Source organism: Leptodactylus fuscus, unplaced genomic scaffold (assembly GCF_031893055.1).
Source record: "Leptodactylus fuscus isolate aLepFus1 unplaced genomic scaffold, aLepFus1.hap2 HAP2_SCAFFOLD_987, whole genome shotgun sequence".
Classification (NCBI taxonomy): Eukaryota; Metazoa; Chordata; class Amphibia; order Anura; family Leptodactylidae; genus Leptodactylus; species Leptodactylus fuscus.
The window spans coordinates 12,501-17,875 of record NW_027441042.1 but is presented as its reverse complement, the minus strand read 5'-3'; positions in this window follow the sequence as shown (position 1 = coordinate 17,875).

The window sequence follows — 5,375 nt, the reverse complement described above, 5'->3', positions numbered from 1 at the left end:
GAACTGCAGCCGGCCGGCCGGCCGGCCGGCGCAGAAGGGAGGTCCCCCGGGAGGGCCGGGGGAGAGATGATTGGCAGGCGGAGGTAGCTGCCAGGCGCGCGCAGAAGGGAAGTTCCCCCGGGCGGCCGGGGGGAGAGAGAGAGAGAGATGATTGGCAGCCGGCGGAGGTAGCTGCCAGGCGGACCAGAACGAGAACTGCGGCCGCTCGGAGCGGAAGGGGAAGTCTGAGGCGGCAGGCCGGCCCAGGGTTCATGGAGAGAGGGAGAGATTGTCCCAGGCGGCTGGGAAAAAAGCCAGGCCGACCCAGGGCCACCCCAGCCTGGGTAAAGCCAGAGGATAAGTCCCTAGCAGGCGGCAGGCTGCGTTCTGCTAAGTGTCTACCGAGAGGGCACCACTTCCAGGCAACCCAGGGGGCTAAGCCTGAGGCGGCAGGCTGGCCCAGGGTTCCAGGAGAAGAGGGAGAGATCGTCCCAGGCGGCTGGGAAAGCCAGGCCTACCCAGGGCTACCCGAGCCTGGGCACATGCCGGAGGCTAAGTCCCTAGCAGGTGGAAGGCTGCAATCTGCTAAAAATCCACCGGATGGCAACGGAGAGCCGCAGTCCCCGGCTCGTCCACAAGGCGGCGCCAGCACTCGGGTTGCAGGCTGCATTCTGCTAAAAATCCACCGGATGGCAACGGAGAGCCGCTCTCCCCGGCTCGTCCACAAGGCGGCGCCACTTCCAGGCGACCCAGGGGGCTAAGCCTGAGGCGGCAGGCCGGCCCAGGGTTCCAGGAGAGAGAGGGAGAGATCGTCCCAGGCGGCTGGGAAAGCCAGGCCGACCCAGGGCTACCCGAGCCTGGGTAAAGCCAGAGGCTAAGTCCCTAGCAGGTGGCAGGCTGCATGCTGCCAAGTGTCTACCGAGAGGGCACCACTTCCAGGCGACCCAGGGGGCTAAGCCTGAGGCGGCAGGCTGGCCCAGGGTTCCAGGAGAGAGGGAGAGATTGTCCCAGGCGGCTGGGAAAGCCAGGGCTACCCGAGCCTGGGTACATGCCGGAGGCTGAGTCCCTAGCAGGCGGCAGGCTGAATTCTGCTAAGTGTCTACCAGAGGGCGACACTTCCAGGAGACCCAGGGGGCTAAGCCTGAGGCGGCAGGCTGGCCCAGGGTTCCAGGAGAGAGGGAGAGATTGACCCAGGCGGCTGGGAAAGCCAGGCCTACCCAGGGCCACCCGAGCCTGGGTACATGCCGGAGGCTAAGTCCCTAGCAGGTGGAAGGCTGCAATTTGCTATGGAAAGCTGCAATTTGCTAAAAATCCACCGGATGGCAACGGAGAGCGGCTCTCCCCGGCTCGTCCACAAGGCGGCGCCACTTCCAGGCGACCCAGGGGGCTAAGCCTGAGGCGGCAGGCCGGCCCAGGGTTCCAGGAGAGAGGGAGAGATTGTCCCAGGCGGCTGGGAAAGCCAGGCCGACCCAGGGCTACCCGAGCCTGGGTAAAGCCAGAGGCTAAGTCCCTAGCAGGTGGCAGGCTGCATTCTGCTAAGTGTCTACCAAGAGGGCACCACTTCCAGGCAACCCAGGGGGCTAAGCCTGAGGCGGCAGGCTGGCCCAGGGTTCCAGGAGAAGAAGGAGAGATCGTCCCAGGCGGCTGGGAAAGCCAGGCCTACCCAGGGCTACCCGAGCCTGGGTACATGCCGGAGGCTAAGTCCCTAGCAGGTGGAAGGCTGCAATTTGCTATGGAAAGCTGCAATTTGCTAAAAATCCACCGGATGGCAACGGAGAGCGGCTCTCCCCGGCTCGTCCACAAGGCGGCGCCACTTCCAGGCGACCCAGGGGGCTAAGCCTGAGGCGGCAGGCCGGCCCAGGGTTCCAGGAGAGAGGGAGAGATTGTCCCAGGCGGCTGGGAAAGCCAGGCCGACCCAGGGCTACCCGAGCCTGGGTAAAGCCAGAGGCTAAGTCCCTAGCAGGTGGCAGGCTGCATTCTGCTAAGTGTCTACCAAGAGGGCACCACTTCCAGGCGACCCAGGGGGCTAAGCCTGAGGCGGCAGGCTGGCCCAGGGTTCCAGGAGAGAGGGAGAGATTTGTCCCAGGCGGCTGGGAAAGCCAGGCCTACCCAGGGCTACCAGAGCCTGGGTACATGCCGGAGGCTAAGTCCCTAGCAGGTGGAAGGCTGCAATTTGCTATGGAAAGCTGCAATTTGCTAAAAATCCACCGGATGGCAACGGAGAGCGGCTCTCCCCGGCTCGTCCACAAGGCGGCGCCACTTCCAGGCGACCCAGGGGGCTAAGCCTGAGGCGGCAGGCCGGCCCAGGGTTCCAGGACAGAGGGAGAGATCGTCCCAGGCGGCTGGGAAAAGCCAGGCCGACCCAGGGCTGCCGGAGCCTGGGTAATGCCAGAGGCCGAGTCCCTAGCAGGTGGCAGGCTGCTAGCGTCTACCAGAGGGCGAGATCCCGCCTCCCCGAGCGGCCGGGGAGAGAGGATTTGCAGGAGCTGACAGGCGCGCAGAAGGGAAATCCGGAGAGATGATTGGCAGCCGGCGGAGGCAGCCGCCAGGCGGACCGGAAGGAGAACTGCGGCCGCTGGGAGCGGAAGGGAAATCCCCCGGGCGTCCGGGGAGACTAGCGGCCGCGGCAGGCGCGGCGACCCGGCGCCGGTGCCGCCATCCCGGGCGAGGCGACGGGCGCCTCCCCGCCGGCGCGGTTGGCACTTCCGTCGACACTTTGCCAAATTTTCAACTTTCAAAATTCCTCCGGCGGCCGTTTTTCACACCGGGGAGCGGCGTCCTCACGCCGGCGGCGGCGCACCTCGGCCGGCAAAAAGGGGTACCTCCTCGAGTCGGTGTCGGGGGTCCCGCCGTGGAACCGGGCGTCGGACGGCCCCGGAGGAGGCCTCGGAGCGGAAAAGGCACTACCGGAATGAGGTTGAATTTGACGGCCGGATCCGGGCCGGAGTTCCACAAAGTCGGACACTTTGAGTGGTTGGTCTTCATGTAATGGGACAGGTGACACTCTCTCTGTGACCTACTTTTGAACACCCCCGTCAAGAACCGTGTCCGAGACAGCGAGTCCTGTCAATTAGCTTACCAAAAGTCAGAGTACCAGGGGATCGGACACCCGACTCTGACAAAGTCCCAGTGAACTCTGCTCACAGGCCGCCGACGGCGGATCCCCGCGGGGGGGAGGCAGAGCGAGGGCACCGCCCCCCCGGGTTGCGTGACAAGCCTCTTCAGGTCGCGTGGCAAGCCGCAGTTTTCAGGCGGGCGCCTCCCGCCGAGCCGATCGGCACTTAGACGCTTTGGGGGAAAAAAAGGTCAAACGCACAAAAAAAAAACCCCATAAAACACGGACCATAAGAGATCCCCCGGGCGGCCGGGGAGAGATGATTGGCAGGAGCTGACAGGCGCGCAGAAGGGAAATCCCCCGAGCGGCCGCTGGCAGGCACGGCGACCCGGCGCCGGTGCCGCCATCCCGGGCGAGGCGACGGGCGCCCCCCGCTGAGCCGATCGGCTCTTAGACACTTTGGGGAAAAAAAAGACAAACTTTGAAATAAAACCCCACGAAACACGGACCTTAACGAGATCCCCCGGGCGGCCGGGGAGAGATGATTGGCAGGAGCTGCCAGGCGCGCAGAAGGGAAATCCCCCTTGGCGGCCGGGGAGAGATGATTGGCAGGAGCTGACAGGCGCGCAGAAGGGAAATCCCCCGGGCGGCCGGGGAGAGATGATTGGCAGCCGGCGGAGGCAGCCGCCAGGCGGACCAGAAGGAGAACTGCGGCCGCTGGGAGCGGAAGGGAAATCCCCCGGGCGTCCGGGGAGACTAGCGGCCGCTGGCAGGCGCGGCGACCCGGCGCCGGTGCCGCCATCCCGGGCGAGGCGACGGGCGCCTCCCCGCCGGCGCGGTTGGCACTTCCGTCGACACTTTGCCAAATTTTCAACTTTCAAAATTCCTCCGGCGGCCGTTTTTCACACCGGGGAGCGGCGTCCTCACGCCGGCGGCGGCGCACCTCGGCCGGCAAAAAGGGGTACCACCTCGAGTCGGTGTCGGGGGTCCCGCCGTGGAACCGGGCGTCGGACGGCCCCGGAGGAGGCCTCGGAGCGGAAAAGGCACTACCGGAATGAGGTTGAATTTGACGGCCGGATCCGGGCCGGAGTTCCACAAAGTCGGACACTTTGAGTAGTTGGTCTTCATGTAATGGGACAGGTGACACTCTCTCTGTGACATACTTTTGAACACCCCCGTCAAGAACCGTGTCCGAGACAGCGGGTCGTGTCAATTAGCTTACCAAAAGTCGGAGTACCAGGGCCTCGGACATCCGTCTCCGACAAAGTCCCTGCGACCTCAGCTCTCACGCCGCCGATAGTGGATCTCCGCTGGGGGCGAAAAGAGCGAGGACGCGCCGGTTGCGAGACAAGCCCCCTCCGCGTCGCGTGGCAAGCCTCGGACGAGTCACCCGTCACCCGCGGGTCACCCACCGATCGATCTGACGGCCGCCGACCCGGCGGGAAGGGACCCTCGCTCGGCCGGACCTAGGGGGTCCGCGCCGGCTAAGGCGCGGGGTCTTTCCTTCCCTTCAGCTCCGGAGCGGCGTAGCGGAAAAGCTTAAGGCCGGCGCGGCGCCACCCGCCCAGGGCGGGCGCGCCGCGGCAGACCCAGGACATCGGCGAGAGAGAGTTTGCCTTCGCCCCGTCCGACCCCCGAGGTGTCAGAAAACCGGGCGTCCCCTACGAACGAAAGGGTTCCTCGCCGAATCCGGGCCGGGCTCCGCGCCCGAGCCCCGGCTCTTCGGGAGGCCCGACGCCCGAGAGCACAGGTTGACCTCCGCACCTCCGTAAGACCCGAACCGGCGCCCGCCGGAACGGAAGATCACCCCCGCCACCCGGCCTGACCGCCTTGGCGATGACGGGAAAGAGAGGAGCGGCAGCAGCAGCGTGACAAGCCCCCGTGACACCGGCAGAGACGGCTCACCCGCCTCTTCCCACGCACTGCACCAGGCGACGCGCGCGGCCACGGGGGTTTCCCCGGTCGACCGGCCGCCGGGGGTCCGCAGCGACCACCGGGGCCAACCCTGACCGGCGGTCCCACGCCGGCCGCCCGCCTCCTGGGGCGCACCGGCGCCAAAAGCAGAGCCGAGCGAGGACGAGTCTAAAGGGTATCGGAGAGAGAGCGACAAGCGCGTAGGAAGGAAGGCCCGAACCCGGGTCCGGCTAAGGTCGTGAGAGAGATCCCGGATGCGGCTGAGTCCGCCCACGGCTCTCCCCTCGCCTACCGGGTCGATGCCCCACTTCGCCTACGTCACCGCCTTAACCTCTCCGCCCCTCCCCCGCGAAGCCTGCGCAGCAACGGTCCGCCCGGTCCCGCGGCGCTCAGCGCAAATCTTAATAGATTCCCCGATGGATCTTCG